The 23,845-nt window shown below is 42.5% G+C and overlaps 1 protein-coding gene across 2 annotated transcripts in view; it reads left to right on the top strand.

Annotated features, from left to right (window-relative positions):
• Positions 1-23,845, top strand: part of st6galnac3 (ST6 (alpha-N-acetyl-neuraminyl-2,3-beta-galactosyl-1,3)-N-acetylgalactosaminide alpha-2,6-sialyltransferase 3) — a 224,980-nt gene that overhangs the window by 143,395 nt on the left and 57,740 nt on the right. The window lies entirely within an intron of this gene.

Genomic DNA, 23,845 nt, shown 5'->3' on the forward strand with positions numbered 1-23,845 from the left:
ACACTTAAATATCTGTAACAAGTCCTATTGATATATTAATTAAAGGTTAAAATCACTTTAAGTGCAGAGCGGCTTCACAGTACACCTACCTCCACCAGCTTTCATTACTGCTTTGGTGGGAGGGGCCGTGAATGCGCCTGAAGGACCCGTTGCATGCAGTTGCGCCTAACCACCAGTAGGCGGCTCCAAAACACAAACAATCACTGCACATCACTTTTGGTGAAATTCACATTTTCATCTCTGTTACACATGCCAGCATACATGTAGAAAACCAGTCTTTAAATGTCCCAGATTTTACTAATTAAACACGGTTATCCCTGTAACAAATCTCTTATGCTGCCTAAGAATTAGCCTGCATGTTTTCTTCTAGTCCTAAAAATGTAATTGTCCAAAATTTAGAGCTGATTATTTAGACATTTTCAAGAGGACACAGGCCTTGCTCAGCGAGTCAAAGCAAAGGCTTCATAACTGAAGAGGCTGAAAAATGATGACAGAGTAGCAGAACAGAAAAGAAATCAGCAGCAGCATGCTTTGTAGCCCTGACATTTTTCTGAGACTTGAGGGTAATAAATATATTCTTGTCTGTGGTGATATTTTCATTATGTCTTGGTCGTCCTGCCACATTTGTCTCCCTCCCGCTCATCATTACTTAAATGAATCATGATGTGACTCTGGTGGCAGAAAGCTCATTGCTCCCAGGATTACTCAGTCAATTGGTACTTGGTTTTGGAAAATCTGCTGTGTGAAATGTCAGAGATGTGACTCCAGAGATTCAAGGCCTCTTTGTACCTTTTTACTAAAGGCTGCTCTCTGTGTCTTCACCCAGCTTCAGGACGAATTCAAGGTCATTATCTCGTGTGGAGAGTGGGGAAAAATAGAAAGGGGTGGGAGTGGGGGAGTAGAAAAGGGTTTAAAGGGTCAGAGAGATACATTGTTGATAGCGCAGATATAAACAGGAGCAAAAATTGAGTGTGCACGGAAAATGGTGAAGAAAGGGGTCCCTGGAGAAAAAGAAAATTTGAAAATAGCAAAGAATATTGAATGAGAAACAAAGAAATACTCAAGGGAGTAAAAACTCAATATCTCTAACCCCTAAAGGACTGCAGCGCAAATGACTAATCCCCTGGAAAAAAGCTATGCATATCAAAGGACTAAACCCAGAAAGCAACAAAACAACCTTCCTTTGGCACATGAAATAAACCAAGTTATTGCGCAATTCTCTATTAAAGTAGTTTATGTTATCACCTCCCACTGAACACCCAACATCCAATAACTCAACACAGGATTAGAGATTACCAGAGTACATCCAAAACAAATAATACATTTACAACAATAAACCATAGACACACTGGGCTTTGATTAGGACTCTTTTCTGAAGCATTATTAAAAAATGAGCCAACATAAACATTCCAGTTGTGTTCAGATCATTGTGCTAATTAGTAAAAAGTTTCCCATCAACTGAAACAGTTTGGTTTTATAAGATTCTGTGAAATCATTCTCTCTAGTCATTATCGGGGACTCCTCCTACCGCTTAGAGAGCGCGGGGGTATTCCTCCTGTAGCTTTTAGAGTGGGGGTCGTTATAAGGCCTCAGCTTGCCCTAAAGGGGACTAAAACACCTATGATTCATGTGATAGATTTGTTGGACTAGATTAACACAAAAACCATTGATTTCTCTGGTATGATTGAGTTGAGTAGTCAGTGCATCCTGTCTTTAGGTGACGTTAAAAACCTGTATGCTGATGATGATGATGTCTACATTTGTGGTAACTTCACAAAGACCTAACTCTAACCCTTTATAAACAAAGATTTATAGAATGTAGGTTTTGTTTACTTTTAGAAAGCTTTTGTCATAGAAATAATAAAGATGGACGAGATGCACCTGACCTCCGAACATCTCTGGAGTTTAGCCAGGAGCAGGTGGAGCGGCTCGCGGCTGAGAACACGTCTCTGCGGGAATCGGTTTCCTCCTTGACTGTAGGATTAAATCGGATCTCCCAGGACAACAAAGCTCTAAAGGAGACGGTTCTGGATCTCCAATCACGCAGCATGAGAGACAACTTGGTGTTCGCAGGGCTATGGCGTCAGACCCGTGCCACAACCCGTGCACGCGGATTGGGTCCACATTGCACGTGTGAACGGGACTCGCGAGTGAAAATATACATGGCGAGAGGTCATTTGTGCACTGAGAGGGAGCAAACTGTGGCTGTGAGAGCACAAGGATGTGCACGTGCACAAGTGACAAACCTGCGTGCGCGCGTTGCCAACGAGCACACGGCAGAGGAAAACGTGCGCGTGCGGCAGCCTCTCTGCGCGCTCGGCAGCCTCTCTGCGTGCTCGGTTTCTGACTCCGCTCGCTCGGCTGTGAAGGGGTTTTGGCACTCTGGAGGCGTGGCCTGTGGCGGATCTTCTCTGTCCTCTGATTGGTTAGTTTACCCAGCACTTTACCCTCTACCTCATTGGCCCATTGGCTTCCTGTCGGACCAAAATGATGGGCGCTATATCTATATAAAAAATCTGATATTCAGTAGTTGTTGTCATAGCTCAGCTGGGAGAGCGGGTGACTCTCCCCCCGGAGGATCCAGGTTCGAGTCCAGGCAAGGACATTAGAGTAGATGTCATGTTATTTTTTCCTAATTCCTGTGATATTATTTTACAGTTGTGACCGTTCAACTGTCATTAAACGTCCGAATGTTTGCTGGGCAGTGTTTTAAAAAGTGCACATGAGCTAGATGGTTTTAACCATATAAAATTATATTTTTTGTGATACTGGAAAATACATACTGAAATAAAACTACTGATTGAAAACTTTATGACTGTGGTTGTACAATGTATGAGTCACTATTACACTGCAATGGCCCTTAGAGTGGGGCTTCCAGAGAGAGAGAGAGAGAGAGAATTTGTATTCTGTCAAAGTTGTAATATTCCTTCAGCCACTCTTGAGAGGAGACTCCAGGTAAAAATAGACTTGTGGGTGTAGGTATGTTCAAGTTTAAAAAGTTCTTGCCTCATTAATGTATTGTTTATTTTTTTCAGCATTTAATTGACAAATTATCCTTTCAAATAATTAATTGATGAGTTACATAATTGTCCATTTAGAATTGTTGAATGGACTGAGTCAAGTTTGGTGCACTTTATATATTTCAAAACATGTTTTTTTATTTGAATGATGCATATAAATAATTTAAATGTTAATTTAATGAAATATTTCTATTTTTTCATTACCTCACCCTTGTTTTGACAAAAACGGGACCTTGCTGGATAATATCATGGAGAAACTATTTGTTCACAGTACTTGGCTCAGTGAGGATCTGTATACCAAAGGAGGAGATACTCAGAAATCTGTCTGCAGATTGTTACCACTCAGACTGGAATATATTTAGATTTGTTATTTTGACAAGGATGAGTGATATTAGTACAGAACAAAAATGTTAAAGAAATCTAGATCAAAATCTTCCATGAAATATTTATTACCAGATGGAAAAGAGGGAATTAGACAACACCAATTTAATACATATTATTTAGCCTTTTATAATGTAGTTTTATTTTCATATTTTTAGCAGCAGGCGACAGTCTTGTTTTTTTCTCTTGAAATGTCATCAAATAGAGAATTTCATTAATGAACAGAGGAGGAATATAGCTGCAGCCCTACTTTTGTCACTTTTCATCCACCCCTGTGGAACACAAAATCTCCTCAGTATACAGTCTACTGTTGTTTCTTTGCTTGTCCTTCTTCTCCACCACAACAGTAACAAACTGCCCAACTTTTATTTGGGATCCAACTTGTTTGTTTTCCTCGTCGTCTGTTGAACTCTGAACTGTCGGTTAGAGTGACAACAGCAAAGAAACAAGTCACTATCTCCAACAGAGGAGTCTTCCTTTGAACTGCAGCTGATTAAAGTCGGGCGTAAGAACCCGTTCTACTGTGCTGTGGTTTATCGTCCACCTGGTCCAAACAATTCTTTCCTTCAGGAGTTTAGTGACTTTCTATCCTCCACTGTGAAGCTGTCCAGACTAGTGATTGTTGGTGACTTTAACATCCACGTTGATGATCCCTCTGATCTCTTTGCCATGAATTTCTCCAGCCTCATGGACACCTTTGGCTTTACCCAGCATGTTTCTGGCCCCACACACACCAGGGGGCACACTCTAGACCTTGTTTTAACCTGGGTCTAAATGCTGATAGTGTTTGTCCTGAGGACATTCATATTTCAGATCACCATTGCATTTTCTTTAACTTGTCAGTTTCTGCGTCCCCACCTCCTGCTCGCCCTATGGTTAGTTCTCGTTTTCTTAATGAGAGCGCAGCTAGCAATTTTTCTGCTGCTTTTGATCCACCCTGTTCTTCTGATAACAAAACAGATTCCTTAACTTCTCAGTTTAACGAGCACTGCCTCTCCATTCTGGACAACATCTGTCCTGTCAGAACCAGATCAGTTCCTGCAGTGAACCCTACTCCCTGGTTTAATGACAGCCTTCGCAGCCTGAAGCGCCAATGCAGAAAAATTGAGCGTTTGTGGAAGAAAACCCATTTCCACGTCCATCTGCTGCACCTAAAGGATCTTCTGACATCCTTTAACTCTGCAGTCAGAGACGCTAGGGTTTCCTATTTCTCCAACTTGGTGTCCCAGAGCAAAGGGAACCCCAAGGTGCTGTTTAACACCATCAGCAGCATCGTCTCTCCTGCCTCTCCTACAGCCTCCATCCACTCTGTTGCAGACTGTGAGAACTTTCTGTCTTTCTTTGTGGACAAAGTCAATAAGGTTAGATCTAGCATCTCTCCTTCAGCCTTATCGCTGCCTCTCCCAACTCCAACCAGGCCCATCATCCTAGATAGCTTTGCTCCTGTTTCTTTGCCTGAGTTAACCAAACTAGTTAACTCTATGAAGACCTCTGCATGGCCCCTTGACATCTTACCCTCATCTTTGTTTAAAAGTGCTTTTCAGTCCATCGGTCCCAGCGTGCTCTCTATAATTAATGCTTCTCTGGTTTCTGGTCAGGTCCCTGCTTACTTTAAGAATGCTGTAATCCACCCACTTCTTAAAAAACTGAGTCTCGACCCCTCTCTCCATAGCAGCTTCAGACCCATCTCTAAACTTCTGTTCATCTCCAAGATCTTGGAAAAGGTTGTGGCTAAACAACTCACAGCTGCTCTTGATGAACATAACATCTATGATTGCTTCCAGTCAGGTTTTCGTAGAGCTCATTCTACTGAAACAGCTCTTCTTAGGGTCTCTAATGACCTTCTGACTCACAGTGATGCAGGGGACTGTTCTGTTCTGGTCCTGCTGGACCTGACTGCAGCCTTTGACACTGTTGACCATCACCTGCTACTGGAGAGGCTGAGAGACTGGGTAGGCCTATCAGGATCTGCTCTGGAGTGGTTCTCCTCTTATCTCTCTGAGCGCTCCTTTTCTGTGGCTGTCTCCAAGTTTAGGTCCTCCACCACCTCTCTTACCCATGGTGTCCCACAAGGTTCTGTGCTGGGGCCTCTACTCTTCCTCCTCTATCTGCTTCCTCTTCAGCACATCCTGAGCTCCTTCAAAGGAATCTCCTACCATCTTTATGCAGATGACATCCAACTGTACATCTCCTTTAAGCCCCATGAGATGTCTAAGCTGCAGCTGTTACACACCTGCTTAGACTATCAAAACCTGGATGGCTGGGAGCTTTCTTCAGCTGAATGAAGATAAGACTGAGATCCTCATCTGTGCCCCAGACAAGCTGGTTCCCAAAGTCAGAGACTCTCTTGGTCAGCTTGCTTCCCACACCAAACCTTCCATCAGGAATCTTGGCATGACCTTTGACCCAGCTCTCACCCTGGATTCTCATGTCAGTTCTCTTGTTCGCTCTTCCTTCTTCCATCTCAGGAACGTTGCTAAGCTAAGTCCCATTCTGTCCTGCTCCGAACTTGAGACAGTGATCCACACCTTCATCTCCTCACGCTTAGACTACTGTAACTCTCTTTTCACGTGTCTGAGCAGAGCCTCCCTGAACTGTCTACAGGTGGTTCAGAATGCCTGTGCTCGGCTTCTGACCAAGTCCTCCAAACACACCCACATCACCCCGCTTCTCCTCCAGCTTCACTGGTTGCCAGTCAACTTCAGGGTTCATTTCAAGATCCTGGTTCTGGTCTATAGGGCCTTACATGGACAAGCACCATCTTACGTTGGTGATCTTCTTAGTCCCTACACCCCCAGCAGGTCCCTGAGGTCCAGTGATCAAAGCCTCTGGTTGTGCAACGCACCAGGCTAAAGACCAAAGGTGACAGATCATTTGCTGCTGTGGTCCCCAGACTCTGGAACTCTCTCCCCCTGAGCCTGAGATCAGTGGACTCAGTGGTCTCCTTTAAAAAGCAGCTGAAGACTCACTTGTTCAAGCTGGCTTTTGTATGACCTTCATCACCTCTCTCTCTTTATTCTGCTCTTCCCACCTATTCCACCTTCCTCAGGATCCACTGATTTCCCTCTTTCCTATTCACTCTCTCTCTTTCTTAACATTTTTTCTTTTAAATCGCAATTTCTTATTTTTGCTCATTTTAAATATATTTTTAAACATTTTCTAAATGCTTTTTTATATTTTTACATTTTTTATATTTTTTGTTTTTGTGAAGCGCCTCGTGATTTTTATCTTGAGAGGCGCTATAGAAATGATATTTTCTTCTTCTTCTTCTTCTTCTTCTTGTTTTTGAGTGATGGAAGAATGAGTGATGGAAAGAGCTGAGCCTCTTAAATTTCAACCTTTTCTTTTGGATCATGAGCTTGTAGAGTGGCTGGCTCTCAGCCTTAGAAATTAGATCCATCATCCAGTTAGAGCTCAAAGTATATCTGGTGTTCACTCACATCAAAAATACTCAACTGAGATGGTTCTGGTCCCTATCTTCTGGAAGTTTTCCAGGCATGTATGTGGCCCTGAGAAAGACAGAAATTACTGGAACGATTATATATCCTCTCTGGCCTTGGATCTCATTGGGAAGAGCTGGACAGAGTCACTGGGGAGAGGGATGTCACGTTGAGGGGATGTTTAGGACCCAAATATGCAGATTACCCAGACGACAAGAGGCAGAAGTTGATTCAAAGTAAAAATCCTTTTATTTGCAGGATGAAAGAACAAAAATTAATCCAAGGCAGCGAGCCAAAGTCCAAAAGTCCTGGAGCACAGGACACCCAAAGCTCACTTAGAGCACAAAGTCAAAAATCCAAAAGTCCTGGAACACAGGACACCTAAAGCTCACTTAGAGCACCAAAATCCTGGAGACATAAAGCTCACACAGAGCACGATTAACAACGCTGACAACAATACAATGGACTGACAACCACACAGACACAAGACAGGGCTTATATAGACTGGGAAGATGAGAGGGAGATGAATTGCAGGTGTGTGGGGAGAGGGACCAGGTGAACACAATTACTAACTCAGGGAGGAGGAAGAAAACACTGATGGGAAAAAAAAACACACTAAATAATGAAAGGCTGTAACAAAGGAAAATTACCTAAGAGAAAAACAAAATACCAGAAGGCATGAACCATAACTAATATTCTAAGGGGAAGCTGACACTAAAGGAAAACACTACAGAAAGAAACTACTGGGGCGTGGCTAAGAGGGGGCCAAGAGAGCACAGGACCTGGGAGAGGGAAGTGTGAGGAGGGAAACCTAGAGGGCAAATGGGGAACAGCAGGAGACACATGAGGAAGACGCAGACACGACACATGAGGGCGCTAGAAGACACAAAAGGAGCACCTGGAGAAGAATGAGGACAAAAGAAGACACATGAGGTGAGACGCAGACACAGACCATGACAAGGGAGGTCTGGGTTTTCCTCCTGGGCCTCTTACCTCCACTACCTGACCTTTGATAAACAGAAGAAATTGGATGGGTGGAGGTCACGCATTGGTAATGACTTTTGTTAGCCCAGTAAACATGGCAGACTTTCTACTTTAGCTATAGGTTTCCGACACTGTGAACGTTGCTACTGGAAACAATAGAGCTACAGGAATGGGAGCAGAAGAAAAGGAGCACATAACCAGAAATATTCCCATGTGGTGGGGATGAAATTCTCAGCAGGTAACATTCAAAGCAAGACAACCAATACTTGGTGTACCTAATTATCATTTCACCCCCCCAAACATTTGTTATATATAATGACCCAATGGGAGCAGCTAATTCCAAAATGACCAGTCTGTGAAAAGTCATAAACACAAACTGTCTGAAATCAAGAGTTTAAAATAAAGACAAACCTTCAACTAAGACCGAGAAATTCCCAAAGTCCAAAATGAATCTGGAGGTATTGTTGTCTGCCCGCTGCATGGTTATTTCATGTGCTGAGTAGAGGAGCATGTTAAAATAAAAGCCAAGGATTCATACTGCTGCAGGTGAAAAAAGAGAGCTTCAGTTTTCAGTCTCCTGTTGCTACGAGACAGAAAACAGCAGACATGGGATCTGATCTAATGTAGAGCAACACGTCAGACTTTTCACCTCTTTCTGTCTTACAACCCTGCATGTTAGAAACGCTCTACAGATCAACTCAGCACTTCAAACCACCTCACTAACCTGGTGCATCCACACATCACACATTCCCAAAACATGCGCAGGTGTTTTATTTTAACGAGTCAAAGGAAACAAAGCAAAACAAAAAGAATCACCAGCTTTGTCTCTCCTGACACCATTCAAACAAAAGACAGAGCTTCTCCGCATCAACAGAAGGCTTTTCTCCGCGGGCTGACAACATCTTTCCCTGCTTTATTAATAGCTCTGCATATGAAAGTAAACAAAACCAGGCCTAAGAAAAAAATATCACATTTTCTTTTCATAATGCAGGTTCTGGAGGTCATGCACAATGTTTCACGTCGTCTCCCGTCAGAATTAAGGAACGCCTCGGCGAGCTCACACAGCTGCATCCTTCGTTTCTGTCTTTACAATAAATTGTTCAGCTCTGTGGTCTGTGCAAAGGAAAAATGTTGCTAAACAAAAATCCGTTTTAGCCCCCGCGGCTCTGCTCGGGATTTTGTCACAGATTGTTCCCAGGGGCTTTGCAGCTTCTTCAGAGACACAGGAAGACATGGCGTGTTGTTCCTTTACAGAGAGCCGCCCACAGGCAACATCTTGTCTCGCAGCTCATTGCTATATGAAGGAATCAATTAATAACAAACTCATCTGCATCAGGCACCATCCTGCCAGGAGAGGAGGATCACATTATGATGAAGGGGAAGAGGAGATGTTGTCAGGGCTCAGATCAATTTTACCAAAGCACAAAATGATTTTGTGATTGTTCAAGCAGCTGCTGGATGGTACTTGTGGAACAACAGCCCGAATATGCATGGAGCTCCGCTCAAGAGGTCATTTTTTTAAAAACCAAAACAGAGGAGTGAAAAAGAGATTAAGGAGGAGATACATGCTTGATAGAAAACCACCCTCCTCCTCAGAGAGGAAGGAGGCTTACTCTGATGAAATACTCTCACTAGATTGTATCAGAGGTGAGTGGGAGGGTGTGTGTCTGTCTGTGTAGGAGGGTGTGTGTCTGTCCATGTGAAGCACCAGCTGACCTGACTAAAAGAACAGGAGGTACTACACAGATCCTGCTCTGCAGCTCAGGAATACTAATATTCATTTACCATTAAAATAAAATAACATCCGAGACCAAGAAGTATCTGTGCAAACTGAGACGAGGATGAACAGAGTGCATGAAAATCGTGTGATTATTCTTAAAGTTCAAAAATTTTAATTAGAAATCATTACATTTTATTTGTCAAATATGGGAAAATATGCCTATAATTTGTATTCAGATGACACCATTGGCTACAAACAATCAATGAAAGATAAACTTAAAGCTAAACAGCAAAATTAAAACATGCATTTGTTTATTCTTCCCTCATTCCTTCAGTCATCATTGAGCAGCCGGATCTGACTGACACTTTTTGCTCTCTTGTGTCTTATTGTGCTGTTTAATGATGAAATCTGAATCACATTTCTAAAATGATCTCAAATACAAGAGAAGTCGCATTAGTCATCATCTGGTGAAATTACATGTCCGCATTTGACCCAACCCTGTGGGGAGTGGTGAGCAGCACTTGGGAACTAATTAGTGGTTTAACCCCCAATACAACCCCTTAAAGCTGTGTCAAGTGGGGAGGCATCGGGTCCCATATTCAAAGTCTTTGGTATTACTAAACCATGGATTTGAACCCCGATCCCCCAGTCTGGACACTCATACCACTAGGCCACTGAGAAGGTAAGTAGTTTGGTGTAATTATTGAAAGTAAATAACAAATTTTAGTACCTTAGTAATATGATTTATGTAATTAAAAAGGTTTCCTTGATAAATGTAAAGGGCTAGTTCACTGAGAAACCGTTGTTTATGTGTTTTTAACTCATACACTGCCAGCCGTTTCCTAATCAGAAAAGCCCTTCGCTGCCAGCGTTTTTCACCGTTTTTACTGTTTTTTAAGAGTCACAGAACGTTGCGCGCTAGGATGATGCCAACACCAAAACAAAGAGTAGACTCACCTCTTACATCAGGAAGAATCTGAGCGTTTCGAGCATTATCCGTTCGTTCATAATCTGTTGTTGAATTGTGATCGGCAGAAGCTTTTCCGATTTGCGCCTCACTTTTTTTACAGCAGCGGCCCAAAACAATCTCCTAACACATGGATTTTATGCTTTCTGGTCACGTGACGTGTGACGTACGTGGATGAAGATCGGCTTTATAACTGGGATGTTTGTTCACACGGTGCGGGGGCTTGTTCCGACACCCACACAGTAAAAACATGCAATGCAGTGAGAGGTTGGATTTAAAATGATGACTTTTCTCGTCAATGGCAGTGAATGAGTTAAAATACGGTCAACCACTGAGTTTAACATGCAGGCTGAGAATGAAAATAGTCTTTTACCACTATTTCCTGAATTAGCTTCTGATAGAAAATAGACAAAGAAATGCTTGGATTAGAAAAGCCACTCAATTGCATGTCATATTGTAAAATAATGGGCTCGACACACGGGAGGCGACATCGCCTCTCCTCCATTCATTTTCAATGAGACATGCGCGACAAAGCGATAATCGCGGGTCTCTCTCCTACCAAGCGAAACGCGAAAAACGTGCATGTGAAAGTTTGCACTCGTGCACGTGTCGTGCACGGACGACCCAGCGACGCGATCCCAGAAAGTTGAAACATTTTCAACTTTTCATCGCTGTCGCTCGAGCGAGGACCAATCAGCGGAGGTTTCATTCACTGACCAATGAGCGGACAGGATGCTCCACACATCTCCGAGCAAACATGAAGGAGAAGTTGATTATTATTATGGTTTATATAGTAAAATCAGAAGTAAGATTTTCCATAACTCTAGCAGCACTTTGTGAAACATCATATCTACCACTTAATTAACTCTGAACCGCTTAAATAACCTTAATTCCCTCCAACCTGACACAGCCAAACAAAACAACGGAAGTTTCGATTTCGCCATGGAACAGAACGCGTAGACGGCTTTGCCGCTGGCCGCTACCGCAGATCGCCTCCCGTGTGACAGGTAATAAAAGCGACAGCGACAAATTTCGCTGATCGCGGTCGTTTGTCGCCTCCCGTGTGTCGAGCCCATAAGGCTGCAACGATTTGTCGGCATTGTTGACGATGAATTGCATTGTCGACACTGTCTCCAGATGTGTTTTTTCCGACCAAGTGAGGCATCTCACTTCATTACAATCTCTGCAGAGAGCCACACATGCGTGATAGTTTCTCTGCTGAGCGGCAACTAACAGAAATGGCGGTATCCAACACAGCAGCTATGCGTACCAAAACATCAAAAGTTTGGGAGCATTTTAGCCTGGATTCAGCGAATAAAAAGATTACCTGCATTATTTGCAAAGTCATCCTTGCGTATCACGGCAGCACCTCGGTGATGCATGAATACTTAAAGAAAAAGCACATCGGACAGTTGAGTGAACCAGAGTCTGACTCACCTCGGTAAGATTTAAATAACACGAAAGCCAATACGTTTTGTTTAGGATGTACATTGTACATTTTTTAAAATGTATTTTCACTTTCAATAAAGAGAGATTTAATGTTATGCCTGACTGTGCCTGACAAAAGTATTTTAATTTTATTTATGCATTTATGTCTCGGCACAGTGCTCAGTCAGTATAATTGGTGTTAGACAGGGCATTTTTTTTGCCTTTAGTATGAATTGGCCTATCAGCAGCAAAGTTCAATAAAATATGCATTCTCCATTGAAGTACCCATCTTTCTTGTGTTTTTTTAATCATTTTTCACATAATTAAAGCAAACTCATGCTAAATTTAAGAAAAATTTAATAATTATCCGATTAGTCTACTAATCGTTTCAATAGTCGGTGACTAGTCGACTATTAAAATAGTCGTTAGTTGCAGCCCTATTGTAAAATCAGCATTTGTGGACCCACCCATCTCGGCTCAAAGCGGGAAGGCTGTCGTTGGTTTAGCATCCAGATAGACATAGACATGAATACATAGATGACCCATTGGGCGCTGGAGAGCATAATAGCGTTGTCATCATATTGAGTGGGTTCTTCAATCTCCAAACCCAACTGGAGTCCATGCAAGTTGTGCAACTATGCTTATTTTTGTGCAGCTTACGGTTGCAACAACTGGCGCACTATTGAAAACAGATCACATGGAATTGCTATTGACCTTTCTAGCCAACTTGTTGGGATTTTACAATTTAGTTTATTTTATATTCATATTTTAACTGTCATACCTTACCACAATGTCTGGTTTGTGAAAAAAACATAATTAAATGTGTTTTTAGTTGGGAAACACATTCTTCAGTAGAAATAAATGCACTGGGGGCAAATGAGAAGCCATTCAAGATGGCAGCCCAATGCTACTCTAGCTCCAATAGGCAGCACCAGTCCATGGGGTCTCTACGTACACGATGTCTGTGGTCACTTCTACTTCTAGAAACAGGAGCGCGAGAGCTGTGTTCCCCACAGAGTTTGACTCACTAGACATTCATTCATACTCAAGGATACTGCAAATGTGTTGGAAGAATGAGTGAACTGTAAAAGATTAAACAATAGAAGGGGGGGGGGGGTTACAGATTCATTTGCTGAATTGCTGAAATGTTACTCTGATGTAGGGTTGGGCATCGCTTGATTTTGAACGATTCCAATTCCCCGTTTCGATTCCGGTTCCTATCGATTCCCGATTCCAATTCTTTCAAGACATGACATGCTTTACATGAGTCAGCTAACCACAGGTCCTACTTGATGAAATAATCTTAACTTCAACCTAAATTTTAATTCTGTGAACAATAACATCACCTTCAGACAAAAACATGTTTTGGAGAAAAAAATAAAAGACTTGCAGCACAAGTGTTTGTTTCTGACCACAACCAAAGTCTGGAAGAAGCCTCTGGGATAAGAGGCTAAATGTCTCCAACATATCCAGAAACGTCCAGCTGTTTTCAGCTAAAACTCTCAGGATGATCATGTCCAGGATGACTGAGAACTACACCTCCATGCTGCAGCAGCATTCAGTCAGAACAGAAAGTGAAACTTAAATGTAGCTGCTGTCAGTAACAATCTAACAGATTTTAAACATTAAAATGCTCAACAGAAATAGTTCAGAAAGGAAATTAAAATATTTACAGCTTTGTGTGTGATTTATTATTATTATTATTATTATTATTATTATTATTATTATTTATTGTGACAGAAGCTGGTGTGGTCCACAACAGATAAGCTTCTCTAGCATGATGACTTTAATTATTCTACAGGTTATTGTTCAGCCTTCTGACGCTCACGTGTCTGACTGCTGATGCTCCGTGTGTGTTTTTATTTCTGCAGTGAGACAAACTCACCTCACACCGTCCAGAGTTTGTTCTTTAAAGCTTCTATTAAATCCACCGTGTTGACGTATTTTAATAAGTTTCCTCTACACTGCAGGAGTTAAAGTTAACATTACGGAGTAAAAGTTCGGCAGACGTGTTTGTTTAGATTTGGCCGCTGCATGCAGGGTGGGGGCAGGGAGGAGGGACTCAGTGCTGCACACCAGGCGCGCAGATAGGGTGGGGGACGGGGGGGATCTGTCCCCCCCAGATTCAGATTGACCCCGATCCGTCCCCTCCAACTAAGGCCAGAAAGAAAACAAAATTGGAGGTTAAGCGCTTGAAGCTCCTTTTTCCAATTACACTGAATGCAGCATGATGTAAACAAACACCGACTCCAGAGGTGCCAAAGTGGTTGCTGCTAGGATGCAGGATGAAGCGAAAAAGGCAAGCAATGATTTCTGCATATTTAAAAAAGACCAACAGTGTAAGTAGGCGGGACCGATCTGTCTGTTTATGCGTGTTGGTTATAGATTCAGTACATTGTTGTCAGTGTTGGGACTTACTCGTTAAAAGCACCAAAGCCTCACTGCTGACTTTAACAAGTCTCATCTACAAATATGATCCCTCATGAAGTTACTACTTTACACCAGAAGATAGTGGAGATGTGTAACCTTCAGGCTGAGCAAAGTTTGGGAGATTTTAGAGTTTGAAAAACGTCTCCCTCCGAGAGGCTCCCAGTCGGGGAGAGGAGGAGATGTGCGCAGCATGGATAGCGCAAATATTAGATAAAACGTATAATTGCCGGCAGGTCTGGTCTTTGTTGACTGATCACTTTGTCTGGTGATGACTGACTCTGATTATGAAGCAGAATATTGACTCTGATGAAGAAATTCACTCATCCAGCTGGGACGATTGACGCTGCTGCAGCATCAGACAGCTGGTGCTGCACGAGAAGTGTGTGGAGTTTACAAGCTCCAAACGTTGGGTTTGATGTTGGTTTAACCTTCTCTGGGACGTGATGGATGTAGAAATGATGGTAAAAACACAGCTAACGTGACAGACGTAGCGACAATGTAAAAGAAAAAGCCGTAAAAAAGGGCAGATGCCGATGCGTTAGTTATGGAAGTCAAGTGTGCCACATAATCATAAAAAAGGTAAAATATAAAATTTTAAAAGAGATTTATATATTTATATATAAATTAAAACTTTCCAAATATAATGAAAATTTATAAATAACGTAAAAATACGAAGGAACATCTGTTGGTCAGGCTGAAAAGTTTGGGAACTACCGCTCTAAGTGATAACTGAATTTCGTTTTTAAAATATATTTTATGTGCAGTTTTTTAGGGATTTATGTTTTCTGTAAAGATTGGTACGCTGAAAATCATTTAATGTTTTGCATAAAGCATGACGTTTTGGTTAGTAATTGATTGGGAGAATAACAAATGACTGAATTAAATAGTGGGGCGTGTCTGTCAATGCGCCCCAGGGCAGCTGTGGCTACATCGTAGCTCATCACCATCAGTGTGTGAATGGATGTTGTGTAAAGCACTTTGGAGTCCTTACTGTAAGAGGCGCTATACAAATGCGGATCATTTGTCATTTATAGTGTTGATCAGGCAGAGCTTTGTTGCCAGCGTTCCACTGCATAATGGTTTCAAACACTTATGTTATAAAGGGTTAGTTTTTACGTAAACCATTGGATGAAATTCCACAAACAGACTGAGCTCTAGTTAAGGCGCTTGCAATAGTTTGTGTATGTGTATGTGTACTTGTGTGTGTGTGTGTGTGTGTGTGTGTGTGTGTGTGTGTGTGTGTGTGTGTGTGCGCGCGTGTGTTTGGGGGAGGGTACATTGGAACTTTGTCCCCCCCAGTTTGAAAATCCTATCTGCGCCCCTGCTGCACACAGACAGCTGGTATGATCAGCTCTGAAAAGCCTTGATCACAATTTGCAGATCACATTTATTTTTCATGGAGATCGGCCGCGGATTCCTCTTCCGTCGGCACACTAGGAATCGAAACTAGGAATTGAAATAAAAAACGTTGAGAGATTCCGGGAAAATTGAACAGATGGAATCGGTTCCAATCAATGCTCGATTCTCGATGCCCAACCCTACGGCTGACCAACATTGCCTAAATTATTTTATTTTACCCTTTAAATCAGAAAAACTTGCTAAACGAATAGCTTTGTGAACTTTGGACTAATCAGAGCACACCATACTGTTTGGAGAGGGTTTCAGCTTCTATAACATCCAATTCTGAAGCAAATTTGTACTTAGAGACAAATGGCTTAGTGTCAGAACTAATGATGCAAGGCTATAAAAAGCTGGAGGTGGAGGAAACGAGTGTCTTCCTACCAGAAGTGTCTCTGTTTCCTCATCTTAACAAACAGGTTTTCCAAACTATCAAATGTGGAGTGAGCATGATCTCCTGTCGAAGTGATCAGCTAGTCACAATAGGGTCGAGTGTTTTTGACAGGTGTCAGATCACATCTCTGCAGCTCGCAAAGGCATCACAAAGCCAAAACCGGCCGTCAGCGCAGACTCTCCCACACAAATGGACAGCTGTCCTGCTGAGAATGTCAAGTGTGAGTTTATTGAACAGATTTGGGGGTAGATGACTGATCCCAGGCGGTTCTCCTCTGTGTCTCAGCTTCTCTGCACGAAAACCACAAGGAGCTCAGCTCAGCCAGACTTAGGGGATTATTTGATCTGCTCAGAGCGTCTGAATTTGTTTCCCAGCGCTGCAGCATCCTTACATTCCTGTGCCAATAACTCCCACTTTACTTGTCTTATGTTTGCTTTAGATAGACAGAAGAAGGAGGATTTATTTGAGCTTTTTATCCACGTGTTTTTCTTTCTTTTTTGATCCTGCATTGTTTATGCTCTGTTTATTTCATTTTTCAAGACAACCGGGCTCTGTGGGGACCAAGAGAGGCTCTGTTAAAAGCAAAGCAATGTCGAGCCAGACCTCGTGACACTTTTTGTTTGCTGCCTTTGAGTAAAATGAGTTTTTCTGCTGTAACAAAACAGGCAAATTTCATTCTGTGTCCTCAGGCTCACGGTGTTATTTGTCGCCTGCCAAAGCAGCTTCACACCCTTCCTTATCTTTCTTTTAAATGGACCACACAATAACAGCAGCCTCTTTGCAAAGTTGTCCCATTAAAACCTGTGACAGGTAAACACACCGCCTGCTTCAGACCATGAATTCTTTCAGTGGGTTTCTCCACATCTAGACATTTGCTTTGCAATGTTAGTTATCAAGTCAGCAGTTCCAAACCCCTTTATTTATTCCAGCAAGGCTTTTTGGAGTAGAGCATCCAACTCTCCGCCGGGACGCGGTGTATGTGTGCCCGGGTTTGTGTGAGAGCCTGTTTGTCTGCTCCTGGAGTGGCAAATGGCTAATGAATAATGCAGGGTAATCGTGATGTGTTGACAGCTCTGACGGCCGAGAGCTGCCGAGCTGTGTATCAGTGATAATGTCCCATTTCCCTTCTGTGCTCTTCCACTCCTTTATGACTGCAAATAGCATTTTATTTTTCCTTTATTTTTTTTTTCTGTAATTTCACCTCTCCACAACCTCAGGTGTCTGCGTGTTTGTGTTTGAAGGAGTTTGTTGGACTCAAAAGTCAACCATTTTGAAAAATGCAGCAGAAACTTAGCAGCTGATTGGTTTCTAAATTGATTTAAGCTTGTTTGTGTTCAGGGGTTGGATCTGTGTCTACACCTGGGACAGCGGCGCCTTCTTATTTATTCATACAGTGAAGCGATTGCTCCAAACCAAAAGACAAAATGTTCCTCTTAAACTTACACTGTGCCTGAACAGATTTCATTTTCTGGGGGTGGGTGGGGGTGGTGGTGGTGGGGGGGGGGGGTTAACTTCCAGAGAACGCATCATATTCCATCTCCTCCATGTTTGATCCTCCCTCTGTTGTAATCTGAGTTTCTTATCTCTGCAAACACACGTTTTAGCCCGTATTTGAACACTCTTTACGGAGTCTACCGTCATTTCAAACCTCTGATCTGTGTTTATAAACGGTGCTGACAGCATATGTAACTAAATCTGAGCCACTGTGGCTTCACCAAACACTTTTTGGGATGAAGATTTGAAACCTGGACTTTTTGACACTTTGCCATATTAGGATTTTGAAGCATGGAGGGATTAAAACCAGAATATATTCTTACTAATAAATAATTCATCTCTTTGACGTTCTGGTCAATCACATTTTAAATCTAATTAGGGCTGCAACAACGAATCGATAAATTCGATGAAAATCGATTACTAAAAGCGTTGGCAACGAATTGCGTCATCGATTCGTTGTGTTGCGCAACTCTTCCAAAAGCCCCCTCCCCTCCCGCCCGCCGTTGCGCGCAGACCGGTGGAGAGCCAGCAGGTGTTTGTAAGAGGAACATGGCAGAAGCAGCGAGACCCCCAAAAAGTAAAAACTTCTAAAGTTTGGGAGCATTTTCAGTTAAATCAGGCGAAGACATGCAACGTTTGTAGGTCAGACTTAGCATGGCACGGGGATACTACGGTGATGATGCAGCGTCTTAAACGCAAGCATGTCAGAATCATCAGCGAGGAAGGAGAGAGCTCGGTGTCCGGGTAAGTTAAAAACTTTTCAAAAGTGATTCACCCAAGCCCCGGATTATTACACAGGCTAGACATGCCCTAAGCTCGTAAAAAAAGTCTATAAAATTGTAAGCGCGACGCTATTAGATAGGCGGGGGGGGGGGGGGGGGGGGGGGTACTCGCGCCGCTGCGAACCGGTTCCGCCGTCACATTCCCGCATAAACTGGTTGATCACACCGGGGCCAGTCTACTAACATGTGGCTTTACAACCACAATGTCCTCAGAAGCGAAAACGCTTTTAAAAGGGAGGGAGGAGTCCTAACTGTTGCTGCAGGCGTGTTGTGTGAGTGCAGTTATATACTGGTTAATATATTTTTGGGTTCAGTTGCTTTCATGTGGCCTAATGTGAGTCTATTTGGGATCATTGGAATGATCAGCAGCATTTCTTGATGTGACTTTATGGCAGTTGCCCAGGGCATCATCACAAGGAGGATGGCATTCATTTACTGTTGTTTTATTTGGTATTTTTCAGTCATTTTTGGAAATAGTGATTAATTTTGATTAATTCACAGCCTATGTTTAATTACATTTAAAAATTAGTTGTTTGACATCCCCAATTATAATAAATATCTACAGATGAGATCAAACAAAACAGATGAGAATTGCCCTTAAAGAGCAAGTCACCCCCAAATACTTTTTTTTTGCTGATAGACTAAATAAACGAGTGTCTAATCGTGCTGCAGACACGTGTCGTCAATAATTTGGCACTTCAGTGCATCTTAGTTCAAATTTAAATATTCTGCCTAAAACTGGCAGTGTTGTGCCGTTGTCAGGTAAAAACTCTGCACTGTATTTTAATTTAAATCTGCCACCGCTATTGGCTAAGAAGTATACTATGATGTAAACTGTTACATTATGATGTCACAATGCTGTCGTGAGCCTGAGTGTGTGTGTATTTGTTAGCGGCTCCGCCCTCTCGGTCTGCCAGGCAACAGCATGTGTTGCATTTTTCAAACATGAAGCGGGAGTGGAGTTGGACTCTGGTAGGGGTTGACTTGCTCTTTAAGCTGTTTAACTTGGACCAAGCATTTTAGGTCACAGATAGGTGTAGCTTAGGGTCTCTGTCTATACACCTTATAAGACAATTTAGGTGATGGCATGTTGTTTTTCTGCTATTGAACTGTTTTCTAATAATGTTGTGTTTAATAAAGTGAGGGAAGGAGAAAAATAACGTTTCCCTAGCAGTTTTTAAAAATGTCCCTATGTAATCTGATTAATCGATTAATTGTGTCGAGACCCCATCCGATTAATCGATTATCCAAATAATCGTTTGTTGCAGCCCTAAATCTAATACAGCTAGACAAACAAAAAACTGTAGGGAAAATTAGAAAATTATTATTATTTTTGTTGTTGTTATTGTATATTATATATTATTATCGCCCCAAATCACTAAGGAAAACTGAAAACAGACTCCCTTCTCACAGGGTTCTCTCTAGCCCCCTAAGACCCGTTACAACCTGGCTGGATCACAACAGGTTAGAAAAAAACCTTCAAAGTAAAGGCAGCCATGACCCTACTTTGCCCTCAGTACTTTATAAATAGTTATTTCTAGCCATTTCCCACGCTGTAACACCGTAACCAGTCCTTCCACTCACACCCCCCAAGTCAAAAGTTTGACATCATTTGGGATTTTTCTTGTTTCTGAAGATGGAAAATAAGAAAACACAAAATTAGATTTAATCAGATGCAGATTTCACCAGATTTAGAAATTAGGGTTTTAATAGAAATGGGGATTTAATAGGGGGATCCCGGAGGGTGCGTGGGAATTTGCCCAACCAATCTACATGTGTTTTGTGGATTTGGAGAAGGCGTTTGACTGCGTCCCTCGGGGGGGCCCTGTGGGGGGTACTCTGGGAGTATGGGGTACCAGGCCCTCTGATATGGGCTGTTAGGTCCCTGTATGGCCAGTGTCAGAACTTGGTCCGCATTGCCGGCAGTAAGTCGGGCTCGTTCCCAATAAGAGTTCGACTCCGTCAAGGCTGCCCTTTGTCACCGATTCTGTTCATAACCTTTATGGACAGGAGTTCTAGGTGCAGCCAAGGTGTGGAGGGCATCCGTTTTGGTGGCCTGAGGATCAGGTCTCTGCTTTTTGCAGATGACGTGGTCCTGTTGGCTTCATCAGAACGTGATCTTCAGCTTTCGCTGGAGCGTTTCGCAGCCAAGTGTGAAGCAGCTGGGATGAGGATCAGCTCCTCCAAATCTGAGACCATGGTCTTCATTCTGAAAAGGGTAGAATGCCTTCTCCGGGTCAGGGATGAGGTCCTGCCCCAAGTGGAGGAGTTTAAGTATCTTGGGGTCTTGTTCACGAGTGAGAGAAAACTGGAGCGTGAGATCGATAGGCGGACTGGTGCTGCATCTGCAGTGATGCGGGCGTTGTTCCGGTCTGTCGTGGTGAAGAGAGAGCTGAGTCAGAAGGCGAAGCTCTCGATTTACCGGTCGATCTACGTTCCTACCCTCACCTATGGTCATGAGCTTTGGGTAGTGACCGAAAGAACGAGATCGCAGATACAAGCGGCCGAAATGAGTTTTCTCCGAAGAGTGGCTGGGCTCTCCCTTAGAGATAGGGTGAGAAGCTCGGCCATTTGGGAGGGGCTCGGAGTAGACCCGCTGCTCCTCCACATCGAGAGTAGCCAGTTGTGGTGGCTCGGGCATCTGGTCAGGATGCCTCCTGGACACCTCCCTGGTGAGGTTTTCCGGGCACGTCCAACTGGAAGGAGACCTAGACACCTTAGAGGCAGCTTTTGGGTCTTTCTTCTGTTGTATGATGAAATTGGCCCCAATCAAATGCTGTCCAGAGATAATGTCCATTTCTCACATGGCCTTCCTTTCTGAGCACAATAGACCAGCAGGTCTCCAAAGAAAGTCCTTTCTTTTTAGCCTTTTTGAGCCAGGTGCTTCAGATACTAAACAAGCTTAAATGATGTTGTTTTCTCTTTTTCCCTCTTAGTAGTGCAGTGGTTTTAGCTATGCAACAATTTGGCAACAATTAGGTTTCTAAAATATTAGCATCCATTACAAGATACTGATAATGGGTCTCCATGCAAACTACCTAAAATCTGATTGTGTGTGAAATGCATAAAAACACGTCTTTCTTTTAAAAAAAAAAATACAATTCAATATTGTTGACCCTCTGAACCCCACAGAAGCCTGGCTCTAGCCTCGTCAGTATGCAGCACTAGTAGATCACATAATGCTAGCGTTACATGGAGGACATAATGAGAATGTAGATATGAAGTCAAACCAATATGGCTATTTTTGCCATCTGGATGAACCACAACATCCTCCACGGCCCGGATCCGAAAGAGGGTCCACAAGAGTTCGGTGAGACAGAGCACGGTTTTAGCGTTTGATGCAGTTCTCTGATAAGACCTAAGTTTATCCAAACCATCACTTCACTCAGACACCTGTTTCTTCTTGAAGCAAAATCAGACTCACACACGCATTCATGTCACAACATTCTCAATCTTCATAAATTCACCAGAAGGTCTATTTGAGCAAGAACAGCATATAAACTGTTAAAAGATTGTCCCACAAAGTTGCCAATGTGATTGTTATTTCCTGTTTGTCAATTTTCAAAATCATTAGTTTAATTTGAAGAATTAAAACTTTTAATCCTTCAAACTTGTTTCCTCATTGAACTGAAACACAGACACTCAGATATTATCGGCAGTTTATGGATGAAAACAACCTTTGAGTCTTCTGAACAATATAAAATTTGGTTATTGATTTATTAAAATTAATATTCCGAATTAATACGTAGCATGGTTTCTCTTTCATAAAAGAGCATAAATCCATAACGCTACATGACCAAGCCACAATGTTGCACGCAGGCCCCTTGTTAATACTAGGACATCACATCCCACCCAGAGCCTGTTACACCACAACCCAGATGATTAACCTCCATGAAGGACTTGTGCATGCGTACGTTTCTACTTCAGGAAAACAGAAGCATGTCCTAAACCAAGTGGAGGTGCTGCATGGCTGTGTTTTCTTTGCTCAACTTGGGAACAAGAAGAGAAAAGTTTGTTTAAGCTCTTAACAGAAACACGTCAACAAAGATAACAACATGAATAATCGAGCTTCAGACAAGCTTCCAGGTGGTTTGGGTGGTTTTCTTGTCTGGCAGACAAACAGTCGGCCTGCTCGCCGCCTGGTTGCAAAAGACATGAAACTTAAAACTAAAGAATAGACACCTGATGATCTGAGGCTACTTGGGGAAAAAAGATTAGGTCGTTTTCAACGTGCATCTCATCGAGACAGAGTAGGTTCATTTGAAACAGCTGAAATAAACAAACGGATAACAAATCTTCATTTGTAGGAACTCAATCCTCATCGCCTTTAAAGGTATAAACGGTGTTATTCATCTTGTTTGAGTTGCAGAGAGGAAAGTAGAGACACCACAGCAGTCATTACTGAGCAGCATGTGGTTAGACACACTGGCAGTCCACCTAAGATCTTTGTTTCTGCACAGAATCACTTTGAACCTCCATCCCTGACTGTAAAACCAACAGCATGAAAATAGTTCTCCTGCATTTAGTCATGCAGACTTTTCCTGCCATTTAGGAACAAATTTGATCTTTTCACTGCAGCCAAATAATTCCCAGGGGTCTCATTTACAAAGCTTGCTCGCGCACAAAATGGAGTCTGAAAAATATGCAAGTCATTTTCTATTCAAACTTTATGATTTTTAAAGAAAAAGTTGACAACAGTGTGTACAACTCAGTTTCTGGCTAAAGGACATTTTGGAGATGGGAAACTGGCAGTTCAGCTGGTGAGATGGTAACAATGAATTTAAGCCATGTTTACAGACTTTTAGACCGTCATGAACACACACACACACACACACACACACACACACACACACACACAAAACCAACAGCCCTTATCGCACCTGTCTCTGAACTGTGAATAAAAATTGTTTTGAAGGTATCACACTACATTCATACATACGTCTTCAAATTAGTTACTGGTGCATTAATTGTCTGACACGCAAATGCACATTCTGTGTTATCAAACTATTAACTATAACTCTGCCCACTGCAAACCGGGCGCCAGTACCACCCACACCACTGTTGGGTTTCCTTACTGGCTTATTCCAGCAGGAATTAAAAGAGGAAGTTGCTTTTCAAGATAAAAATCACAATTTTTTTCACAAGAACAAAGATAAAATTTCAAAAATATCTCTCAAATATGGGAGACAAAGGAAACCAGCCTGAATAGGTGAGTTTTCAGCTGCTTTTTAAAGGAGACCACTGCCTCAGGGAGAGAGTTCCAGAGTCTGAGGGCCACAGCAGCAAATGATCTGTCACCTTTGGTCTTTAGCCTGGTGCACTGCACAACCAGTAGGCTTTGATCACTGGACCTCAGGGACCTGCTGGAGATGTAGGGACTGAGAAGATCACCAATGTATGATGGTGC

Source organism: Nothobranchius furzeri, chromosome 11 (assembly GCF_043380555.1).
Source record: "Nothobranchius furzeri strain GRZ-AD chromosome 11, NfurGRZ-RIMD1, whole genome shotgun sequence".
In the NCBI taxonomy this organism is placed as follows: Eukaryota; Metazoa; Chordata; class Actinopteri; order Cyprinodontiformes; family Nothobranchiidae; genus Nothobranchius; species Nothobranchius furzeri.